Genomic DNA, 12,855 nt, shown 5'->3' with positions numbered 1-12,855 from the left:
AATCCGTCGTTGAATATTTATAAGCATTTAGAAATTGATTAAAGATAATCGATCTTTTGTAGGTGAACGGGTGGTAGCTATTATAATGAAGAAGCATACCGGTGTTTGTGGGTTTTCGATAGATGCTAAATTGTATTTTGTTCGAGTCACGGGTAAGCGTGAAATTTAGAAAGTTTAATGACTTAGTATCCGTATCTTCCCTTTCCAATGTAAATTTGAGTCTAGAATGAATGTTATTAAACGAATGTAAAATGTCTTGGATAGTACTACTATCAGTAATAACTAGAACATCGTCTAAATACCTCCCATAGTATGTGATACGGGGACGAAAAGGTGTCAAATGTATCTGTTCAATCGTTGAGAGATAGATCTCTGACATTAAGCCACTCAGGCTCAAACCCATTGGTAATCCAAAAATTTGTTTGTACACCTTGTCTCGAAAGGTGATGTAGTTAGCCTCAGATAATAGTTTAATTAAGTGAAAAATTTCCTTAATGGGCAGCTTCGTATAATTAATCGGTGTCGAGTTTTTATTTAACATATCCCAAATAATATCTAATGTGTATTCAACGTTTACATTCGTATATAATGAGGTAACATCTAATGAGAATAAATTGTCATTGTCGCCGAGTCTACAGTCTTTAAGATTATTAAATAATGTATCGTAATTCTTAATCCCAAATTGTATAACTTGTCTAAAAGGTTTTATAATATTATATACATGTGTGGCTAAGGCTGAAAATGCCGAGTTCCTGTAGGAAACAATAGGTCGAATCGGAAATCCAGGCTTGTGTAATTTTACCTGACCAAAAAGTGCAGGAATATTGTATGTTCTGGCCTTCAATTCCTTCAACTGAACCATAGTAATGTAGTCGTTTTTACGATATGTGGTTAACGTTTTATTGTATTGATTTACCAAATTGGTAAACAGTGCCGGGTCCACTTCACGATAAGTGGAGGTATCAGACACAACTGAATCTAACTTATTAATATAATCATGTTTATCTAGTATTACCACTGTATCTCCTTTATCTGCCCTCTGTATAATAATGTCCTTATTTTCTCGAAGTTCTCGTAAAGCTGAACTGTCATGTGTATTCAATTTAGGAAGTCGCGTTTCTTTTATGTTATTTACTACTTGGTTAACTTGTTGAATAAATACATCTTTTTGTGGAACACTACGAAGTCCAAATTCAATATCAATTACGCATTGTTTTTTTGGCAGCTTTCGAGGTGGTAAATTATAATTTAATCCTTTGGATAAAAGTGAAATCTGGTCCTGCGATAGTGTACACGAGGAAAGATTTGTAACCTGTTGATATGTTGGTTCGTTGGATACTGGGTGAGGGGGTGTTCGTGAACTAGCCGACATATTCTGTGGTAGTGCGTTATGTGTCTGTGGGGGGGATGTCACCCAACTCGTGTGAACTTGGTCGCAAGCTCGCGACAATGTGTTAGAATTCGCATGAACGTGTCTTGAACTATTCGATAATGTTTGCAACTTATTAACGTGTCTGTTTTTTATTTCTGAGGCTTGTGCTTCCCGTCGCAAATCTGTGGAGGTCTTCAATACAGACCAATCGTTCGGATGTAGATAATTTTTTAATTTATCGCGAAGCTTCCTAACCTGGGAAAGGTATTTTTGTTTATCCGAATATCGAGATTTTAAGGCAAGCTTAACAATATTACGTGATGTCGCCAGTGATAGTTGTTTTATGCCTGAAATTTTTTGATTTAAATTCACCCTGGCAAACTTCGGAACGATGTTGTTTTGAAGGCAATATTTTAGGAAAGAAATATGGTAACTTTGGGCCGAGTACCTTAGTGTAGATTTAATGTAATTTTGTACCAAGCGATTCAAAAAATCTCCCATAATTGTGTGTATCGATTGTATACTACTGGAGAGACAGGAAGTGAATGAAATAGTCAATAAGAGTTTGAAAATTAATTTGATAGTATGAATCAGAGCTGTAATACTCAATATGTTCTACGTTGATAATAATATTAGTAAATTAATAAGAGGAGTATACCTCAATATAGTACGTGGAACACTTCCGTATGATACCCTCCAGAAATTAAAACGGGAAAAAACGAAAAAAATCGACAACTTACCGGTACATTAAAGTAAAATATAAATATAATTAAAGTAAAATATAAATAATTAAATAATCAATTTAACACAATTCAAAACAATTAAAATTCAAATTAACGCAATTAAAAGAATCTAACGAAAATATTCAAAACGATTTTCCTTCCTGAAGCTGACAATGCTTTTCGACCGACTGTCGTGATCACAGGAATGAAAATGACCGAATCAGGCTAAACCTGCACCTTAAATAGTGATTATATGTCTTCGCGCATGCGCGTAAAGGTCCACGCATCGGAGATCAAATATGGCCGCCGAACATTAACAGAATTCTCGTGTAATTTAATTTCAACGGTTTCTGCAATTAATAGTCGCGTATAATTACGTTGAACGTTAAGTATTTTGGCCTCGTTAAATAAAAAAGTATGTTTTTCGTTAATGGCATGAAAGGCTAATTCTGACGCTGCTGAACGAGAAGCACGAACTGAGGCTTCGTGTTGATTTACACGAATATTAAGAGAAAACCGCGTCAAACCCTGGTAAGACGAGTCGCAATCACCGCAAGAAATGTTGTATACTAGATCATTAATTTGTGTTGCGAACGCGGAAAGAACCGAGCGATTGTTCAGTATAGTGTGTAACTTCCGTATAGGCCTAGCTATAATTTTAAATTCGGTATCTTTAAAGAATCTGTTAAGTTGTTTGTGCCACTGTTCAACATACGGGACAGAAATAAAGTATTTTTTGATATTACTATTGTTGATTGGTGTAGTATTTTTTATCCTATCCTTAGCTTGTACCCTAATTCGATTTATTGTGTTAATGGGATAACCCCTGTTCAAGAATCTGCTAGTTAATATTTGTATTTCTGAGTCCAAAGCAGAATCCGTCGTTGAATATTTATAAGCATTTAGAAATTGATTAAAGATAATCGATCTTTTGTAGGTGAACGGGTGGTAGCTATTATAATGAAGAAGCATACCGGTGTTTGTGGGTTTTCGATAGATGCTAAATTGTATTTTGTTCGAGTCACGGGTTGAGTCTAGAATAACATTCATTCTAGACTCAAATTTACATTGGAAAGGGAAGATACGGATACTAAGTCATTAAACTTTCTAAATTTCACGCTTACCCGTGACTCGAACAAAATACAATTTAGCATCTATCGAAAACCCACAAACACCGGTATGCTTCTTCATTATAATAGCTACCACCCGTTCACCTACAAAAGATCGATTATCTTTAATCAATTTCTAAATGCTTATAAATATTCAACGACGGATTCTGCTTTGGACTCAGAAATACAAATATTAACTAGCAGATTCTTGAACAGGGGTTATCCCATTAACACAATAAATCGAATTAGGGTACAAGCTAAGGATAGGATAAAAAATACTACACCAATCAACAATAGTAATATCAAAAAATACTTTATTTCTGTCCCGTATGTTGAACAGTGGCACAAACAACTTAACAGATTCTTTAAAGATACCGAATTTAAAATTATAGCTAGGCCTATACGGAAGTTACACACTATACTGAACAATCGCTCGGTTCTTTCCGCGTTCGCAACACAAATTAATGATCTAGTATACAACATTTCTTGCGGTGATTGCGACTCGTCTTACCAGGGTTCGACGCGGTTTTCTCTTAATATTCGTGTAAATCAACACGAAGCCTCAGTTCGTGCTTCTCGTTCAGCAGCGTCAGAATTAGCCTTTCATGCCATTAACGAAAAACATACTTTTTTATTTAACGAGGCCAAAATACTTAACGTTCAACGTAATTATACGCGACTATTAATTGCAGAAACCGTTGAAATTAAATTACACGAGAATTCTGTTAATGTTCGGCGGCCATATTTGATCTCCGATGCGTGGACCTTTACGCGCATGCGCGAAGACATATAATCACTATTTAAGGTGCAGGTTTAGCCTGATTCGGTCATTTTCATTCCTGTGATCACGACAGTCGGTCGAAAAGCATTGTCAGCTTCAGGAAGGAAAATCGTTTTGAATATTTTCGTTAGATTCTTTTAATTGCGTTAATTTGAATTTTAATTGTTTTGAATTGTGTTAAATTGATTATTTAATTATTTATATTTTACTTTAATTATATTTATATTTTACTTTAATGTACCGGTAAGTTGTCGATTTTTTCGTTTTTTCCCGTTTTAATTTCTGGAGGGTATCATACGGAAGTGTTCCACGTACTATATTGAGGTATACTCCTCTTATTAATTTACTAATACACTGTATTTATACCAAGTAGGCTGATGCATTCCCGCAACATCTAAGAGAGCTTGGTAGAGATGGATGATGCAACAGAATAATTCTATTAAACACATATATGATATACTACCAAATTTCATAGAAATATATACAGTACGGGAGATCAGACTATTAAACATGAAACTACGTGACTACAAAGGCGAGCAGGAGTAATGCCAACATTGATTGACAGAAACAAGCCACATGCCGCTTCTACGGCTAGAAGCTGTTGTTGTTGTTGTTTTGGTTTTTAGGAGCATTAGCAACTAAGGCCATATTGCTCCGGGATATGCGGTGGTCATTCCCTGACCTTTCCGCATCCTCCGTATTTGGTGGTGACGGGCTTGAACCCCGGTCTAATCAAGAAGCGTGTGCTACGCACTGCTGCTCCTTCCCACCTGGCTACGGAGGCGCCCGGCTAGAAGCAAGCTGTAATCAGAAAAAATGGATGACCAGGCGTTTTAACTTCTTTTTTTTTTTTCTGGGGGTAGCAGCCCCCAGACCTCTGCAATTATTAACAATTTTAGGATTTTTTTTTCATTTTTTCATATATGCAAATTTTACTCTGCCCAAAGCTGTAATAAAAATAAAAAGAAATTTCATGAATCCCACATGAATGGCATTCATACTAATGGGCAATCAGAGCAACACTCAAAACACCAATCAGCCACAGCCTTTTGCCCTGCACTTTCCAAACCACACAAAAACCTCTCATTCACCATAAGATCTATATTAAAAATATATTAAGAAAAGAAAACACTAAATAAAAAAACTAAGCAAAAAGAAAACGAAAAATCAACTTATCTTTCAACTTTAAAGCATCGACTGATATACCAACTTTAAGGTTCACAATCACAAAGAAAACTAATAAAAAAGTGCAAGACATAAAAGCAAACAAGAATATACATGCAGTGATGTAGAGCAGCGTTTCTCAAACTGTATTCCGCAGAACACTAGTGTTCCGTGAGATGTGAACAAGTGTTCTACAAAAAAAAATCGTAATTAATAATTAAAAAAATAAAATTAATAAATTTTGCATATTTGTAGCGGACACCACTTTTGTATCATAATTTTTAACATTTTTTTTCAGTAATTAATATACTGGCATAGACTAATAATCAAATAGACCATGGAATACTTTATTTTGGCAAGCTTTTGCATAGAGAAGTATATGTAGAGGTAATAAAATCTACTAAAAAATAGCAATGTAGTGATCTAATATACCATTCGTATGTGATTTAGCCTGGAGTACATGAGTTGAAGGAGAGAGAAGCAAACCGATATCATAACTAAACTCACTTCCTTGTTTAAATTTTTTTTGGATAATTATCAATATTTCAGAATACTTATTATTAAAATAAATGACCATGGATTTGTCGTTGAAAAATGGAACTCTAAAACAAGAAGCAAGTACTTCTAGTATTGCAACTGTGGTCGATGAAAAGGAAAATATATTGTAACACTTCAAATTGAGGATGAACAATCACGGCCTTTTGTTTCCCAAAAATCCGAAGTGAAAAAAACAGGAACGAACTAATGAAAGACTAAAAAAAAAAAAGTATGATGCACAGTGTGTCGTATGTAATAAAATATTACAAACAGTTCTTTGGCTCCCGCTAAACTTGTGTTTCGTAAGAGTTCCATAAATATATAAGTGTTCCGTCAATATATTGTGAGATGAAAAGTGTTCTGTGACTAAATTAATAAGCACCTCCCCCTCCTCGACAACACAAACAGTAAATCACGTATTTTCACATTTCGTCGTCCAACTCCGCGCTGTTCTGCATTTTGGCCATATATATATTTTTTTTTGGCCTTACTCCAATATACGGTGCCCCCTTGTAATTGGCTGTCAGAATGGGGGAAAGCAGTGATTGACAGGTTGTGACCCCGCCTACTGACTGCATCCCCTCTTCATTTCACGTGGACGTCACGTGACACATCACTGGGGCGCTAAATGCGAAATTCATTGTGTATTCTCTCTTTTAAATGCTGATTTCTATTGTGTACGGTGCTCAGCTGCTACTTGTTACTTTGCTAATAATTGTCTCGTGGTCGTCTCGTTATCCCATTCCACTGAGGTGAATTTAGTTTGATTTGTATTTCTGTGTTATTTTCACGTATCATTAACCTAGTATTGTGTCCGTTGGTTCTTTTCAAAAAAAAAATAATTCTATGTTGCCATTTTGTACTTATGCAAAGAGCAATTTTATTGTTCGTTGCACGTGTTAATTGACTTTTGTTTCTGTTTAGCAAAAAAAGGTTAGGTTTTTACGCGACTTCAGGAAGGATTCAAGATAAAACCAGGCGTTGGACGAAAATGAAAAATTGAATAGGAGTTATGTTTTTAATTGACTTTCATTTGTATGTAGTGAAAAATGGTTATGTTTTTGGTTATGTTTTTATGCGACTTCGGGAAGGATTCAAGCAAAAACCAGTCGTTGGACGAAAAAAAATATATAATGGGAGTTACATTTTTAATTGTCTTTCATTTGTGTTTAATGAAAACTGGTTATGTTTTTAGGTTACCTTTTTACGGGACTTCGGGAGTTATTTTCCGAAAAGTGGTCATTTACTGCATCTCATTTTTTTTTTTTTTTCGTTTCGAAAAAGAAATTAGTGTGTTATTTTTACGTCTAACTATTTTGGTTGCTGCTCCGAAAAAATTGCCGTTAATTTTGTTGTTTTTCAGCTCCACCATACTGTTATGTCGCATGACATTCACCACATGCAGTTGTCGAGAAGAAGAGGGGGAACGCAGTGAGTGGGCAGAGTTCGAACTGTACGTCACTGCTCTCCCCCTCTTCTTCACGTGATTTTCAAAGGGGCACCGTGTTCTGTAGTTTTACCTTTTTTTTTTATTCACATATATATATTTTTAAAAATCTCAACCCTGCAGGTTAAGTTGTTAAAATGTGCATGAATCCCAAGTCATCTAAGTAAACTGTGAAATGGCTGAGTGAATGCTTGTAACCAGTTTAAAATTTATTTAAAAAGTGTGTATCTTAGTATATGTTGTCTATATTTAGGTGGTAACTGTGTCATGTCCAGGTGAAAGATGGACATAAGGTGGCAAATGAGTGAGAGAAAGTAATGTCATATGCAATTAGTTTGTTATATATATAAACAAATAAAGAAAAAGAAAAAAGTATCATCATGTATGTGTAAGTATGACAGGTGAGCAATTAATAATCAAATATCATTTATGATATATGATCAGTAAGTGTAGAGTGTATGTTTGTTCTGACATGCCCCACCTGAATTAATTGCAGTAGGGGCAACTTACTTAGGAAACCTCAGCTTTTTAAAAGGCACAGCATAAAATCTTCTGACACTGGCTGCAGCTGGTCTGGCCAGTGTGGGATTTCTTACCACACTGCAAGATCTACATACCACCACACAGGGCACTCTAACCCTATGACTTTACTCCCCTTCTAAATCCGACTTTTGCCATCTCCCATCCAACCATTTTGCCCTGTGGACCCTACTGCACAAAATCCTTCTCTGTTGCTGACAGTATCCCCCCCCTCCTGTGGAGGATAGGCTCCCACCAAAGGGGCACCCCTCAATCCTTTTAACATGTTTCTAGGTGGAAGTTTCCCTAAAAATCACCTGTTTTACTTTCATCTGTACTCACCTACTCAAACTGTGTTCCTAGCACTCCTTTCCAGCAAGCAGGGTTCGCCTTAGCCGGAGAACTTTGCACTCTTCAACCTGGCCCACCTCCATGTGGTGTTAGACAGGCAACAGAGGGTACCGGGTTTATGAGGCTTCACAGCTGAGTGGCCAGAGAAACGTACCACCACACTACACTACGCAGAATAACTTACACTATCTCTGACCTTTACACAGAGTTTGAACTACGACATAGGTAAACGATTAAAAAAAAAAAAAAAAAAGCAAGAAAGGAAGAGAAATTAAATAAAATGGAATGGGCTGCCTCCTTCCAAAATTGCCTAAGCATTTCACTGCTGAAACTCTGGCTTCGGCAACCAACTCTAAAAATTTCTCACATTTTTACAATACCCAAAAGAAAGCACAATACCACGAGGTTCATTTTTGTTTATGTTTCACATGTGCGCCATCTTAGGCCTAACAGGAAGTAGTTCATACTAGTTACATATATATTGCTAATGAGAGATATATAAATTTAAAAGCACAATAAAATTAACTAAACATATATCATAAACAGGCAAAAATATTTCTTACCAAAACAAAATGAAGAATTTCCAACTTAACAATAAAATCTTCCAATACAATATAACTAAACGCAAACACGTCGTGAAAACCTAGGTGACACTACGACACCTACAATTCTTATTCGCGGTTGTTATCAAATCTGAGATTTCTGTATGTACTGTACAACTTATATTTTAATCTTCAAATTTATTTGTCGGGAGTAGAGTCGCCGACCATTAAAAATATTTTTATGAACAATACAGAAAAAAATAAATTATACATCCGTTTGCTTGCTACCAGTCAGAAGTACAAAGCAGTGAATCATGTCAGTACAAAGCTGGAAAACGCATGTTTAATCAAAACAGGTTGGTCAAAGTGTTCTCAGCAGAAACCAAGCATGGAAGTTGTCTGTTATTACAGACAAGCTTCCAGGTTTGACCTCTTCAATTAACGTCCTGAACACGTCTAAGTAAGGGAAACGTACTATAACGTAACGACATTACTTGAAGCAAGTCAATACAGCACTCATCACTACTCCTCCCTATCTCATACATGCTTCTTTGAGGCTAATCATATCTGATGCAGTAAAACGGATGTCTCTTAGACACAAGAAACATTCTAAGAACCTCCTTCCATGCTCATTAACATACCAAACACTTTGAGGTCACTGAAGATGTTTCATTGACGAGTGCTGTGGTCACTTGCTTCCAGTAATGCCTTCACGTTATAGTAGATCTCCTTTACTTAGGGCGTCATTGGGACGTTAATTCAAATCTATTGTGGTACGCACGGCGGAGTTCAACAGAATTCTGTAAAACGGTTAAAAAATAAAATTCTCTAAACGGCCAAAAATGTATGTGTAACGTTATATTTATTATGCAGTTGTTGTTGTTGCAGGGTTTTAGGAGCATCAACCACTAATACTTACTCTGTGATTATTGTTTATAAAATGCTTGTGTTCTATGGTTGATTTTCTGTTTACTAAACGAAAAACCGAGTTTCTGTGAGAAATAACCATACTACCCTTGCCTGAGACCGACTAATCCAGGCAAGTTCTGAAAAAGGCCCATAAAAATTCCTCACATGAAGGACGGGACTCGAACTCGGGTCATTTCCATCCGGTGTGGGCAGGACAACGGACCTACCACCTACGAGGACTTGTTTCTGGCAATTTTGCCACAGGGAAGGCGATCAACTGGAAAGCCTGCTCAGTCGCGTCTGCACTATGAGGAGGTTGGGTCCTACTATACCAACTATACCGTACACAATGTCCAAAACGAGTTTGGTATAATTAGCAAAAAAAAAATAAATATATATATATATATATATATATAAATATACATATACATATATATACATATATATATATATATATATATATATATATACATATATATACATATATATACATATATACACTGTGCTGCCACTTTATTGGGTACAATTACATAGTAGCGTGTTGCCCCTCCTTTAGCCTTCAAAACAGTCTGAATTCATCTAGGCTGGGATTAAACAAGATACGGAAAACGTGTGCAGGAATGGAGTACCATGCTGACATGAGTGTGTCGCGGAGTTCCTTGAGATTCGACGGAGGTGTAGGCCTGCAGCGAACAGTCCTTTCCAGCTCATCCCAAAGATGTTCAATAGGAATGAGATTCGCTGAGCGGGCCACTAAAGCAAAGAAAAGTCATTGTCATGTTCCTGGGACCATTCCATAGTGATTCGGGCTTTGTGCACCGACGCATTATCCTGCTGGAAGTAACAACCTGACTGAGGATAAACTGTCAACATGAACGGATGCTCTTGGTCAGCAACGATGTTCGGTTACGACGTGGCATTCAGACGTTAATATATGGGTATATATGGACCCAACATGTGCTAAGAAACATTCCCCACACCATAACACTGCCCCCACCACCTTGCACAGTAGTCGTCAGATATGACGGGTAATTAAATTCATGTTGTTTTCGCCAAATTCTGAGCCTTTCATCAACATGATGCACCCGGAACTTCGACTCGTCAGACCAAGCAACTATTGGGAAAAAAAATTGCTTTGTCTGACGAGTCAAAGTTCGTGGTGCTGGTTCCTGGTTCCTCGGTAGCCCAGTGCTGGTGTTGCTGTGCCCACAGGAGGCGTGCTCTCTTGTTCTTCATTGAGAACAAAGGTACGCAATGTGGCCGTCGGCTGTTATAGCCCATTCGCGACAAAGTGCGACTAGTGGTCCGTTGCGATAATTTGTTTTGTTCACCAAGGTTGTATTCTGACGTTGTGATAATTTGTTTTGTTCACCAAAGTTGAATTCTGACGTGATGTGAGACATTGTGGCCCATCTGTTAGCTTGCACAGTTCTAGCCATCCTCCTCTGACCTCTCTATCAACAAGCGATTTTCTTCCACAGGAGTGCCATTGAGAGGATGCTTTCTGTTCGTTGCATCATTCTCGATAAACCCCTGAAACTGTGCTGCGTGAAAAGTTCAGGAGAACTGCAGTTTCAGAGATGCTTTGTCCAGCACGTCTTGCACCTACTACAATGCCACGTTCGAAGTCCGTTAGATCACTCCTTTTTCCCATTCTTGCTACGGTTTGTACGATAAACTGACACTAGAAATGTTGTTCTGCTGCATTTATATACACAACTGTGGTCATGTGACTTGTAACGTTGTGGGACAGACCATTTGTGTGCACAACAGGGGTGTACTTAATAAAGTTGCAGCACAGTGTATATACTGAGTAATTCACTACCAGTGCGACAAACTTGCAGGAGGTGTAGGGTACACAAAGACGAATCGGAATCACATAGCATTGCAGGGTCCGAAATGCCTTGTCATGCGGGAGGTCGCGTGCACAAAGAAGCAAAGAAAAAGAACAGACACAGCAACTCGTTAGTGTAAGAGAAATCATTTTAATGACAAGTTTTACATTGGCTTAAAGCCATGCTACAGAAGGTGTTCGAAAGTTCGACCAGAAGCAGTCACACAGTCTTCACAGCGCCGCCGCATGGAATCCCTAACGTTCTGGAAGATTCCTGGCGTGTCTCGAATCTCCCTGGCAGCTACAGAGATGCGAGTGACGAGATCTTCAACTGAATCAACGGGGGTCTCGTACACCAAAGTCTTCATTTGACCCCAGCAGAAGTCCAGGCATGATAGGTCCGGCGATCTAGCAGGCCAATGAACCGGACCACCACGACCTATCCAATGCTGTCCAAATGTAACGTTTAGGTGTTGACGAACGTCATTGGTGTAATGTAGGGGAGATCCATCATGCTTCATTGGTGTAATGTAGGGGAGATCCATCATGCTGGAACCACATTGAGCGGCGGAACGACTGAGGAACATGTGCTTCTTCAATAAGTTCGGGCAGGACTTGCTGTAGAAAGATCAAGTATGCCCAACCGTCCAGACAAGGGGGGGGCAGAAGGTACGGTCCAATGAGGTGGTCTCCAACAATGCCGACCCAAACATTGACAGAGAAACGGCGTTGACTTGCACGTGTTCGCGTACCATGGGGGTTCTCCAAAGCCCACAAATGGGTGTTATGTTGATTGAAGGTTCCCTCTCTTGTGAAACTTGCCTCATTCGTGAACAACACGGCGCAGCAAATGCGCTGTCAGCCGCATTCTGTTGAAGAAACCAAGTAGCAAAAGTCCTCTGGAGTGGATAATCCGCAGGCTCCAATGATTGGACCGGTTGCAGATGGTACGAACTCATTTGGTTTGTTGACAGTATCCTCCATACAGTGGATTGGGAAATACCCAATGGTTGGACTATCGCTCGAGTATTTATTATTATTATTATTATTATTATTATTATTATTAGCTGTATGGTGCAAGGAACCCAGAGGCTTTTGCTGCACCAGCCAAAAAAAAAAATTTTGAGTTATCCTGTGTGTGTGTGTGTGTGTGTGTGTGTGTGTGTGTGTGTGTGTGTGTGTGTGTGTGTGTGTGTGTGTGTGTGTGTGTGTGTGACAGAGAGAGGGTCAGAAGTAGAAGGAAATCACCAAGAAAGAGAAGAATGATGACATCCAGCTCAGAACCCCTGGGTGTGCCAAGCCCATACTCACCAGATGTGAGCCCCTGGGGTACTCGTACTCGGATTGCCTTCTGCGAGACGTAGGACATTCTCCTTATTGTCTAGCGTCCTCGTCGTTCGCTCTCAGTTCATGGTACCTCTCGTGAAACAACCAGTCTCACGTAACCTTCTGTGCACACGTGCGAAAATCGTATGATGAGGAGCACGCCTGTGCGGGAAACGTTCCTGGTACAAGCGCAGAGCGGCGCGCCCGTTACAGTCCGCAGCTCCATACGCGAGGTACATGCC

General features: G+C 38.5%; 1 protein-coding gene across 1 annotated transcript in view; it reads right to left on the bottom strand.

Moving 5' to 3' along the window:
* La (La autoantigen-like) overlaps nucleotides 1-8,587 on the bottom strand; it is a 170,102-nt gene extending 161,515 nt beyond the window's left edge. Inside the window, exon 1 of the mRNA XM_090387469.1 lies at nucleotides 8,566-8,587. The gene's annotated coding sequence lies outside the window, so the exon portion shown is untranslated. The remainder of the gene's footprint in view (nucleotides 1-8,565) is intronic.
* Nucleotides 8,588-12,855: the final 4,268 nt, after the last annotated feature.

Source organism: Mastigoproctus giganteus, chromosome 13 (genome assembly GCF_048544385.1).
Source record: "Mastigoproctus giganteus isolate SK-2022 chromosome 13, ASM4854438v1, whole genome shotgun sequence".
Lineage (NCBI taxonomy): Eukaryota > Metazoa > Arthropoda > Arachnida > Uropygi > Thelyphonidae > Mastigoproctus > Mastigoproctus giganteus.
The sequence above is the reverse complement of the archived record's forward strand: the minus strand, read 5'-3'. Positions and strand labels throughout refer to the sequence as shown.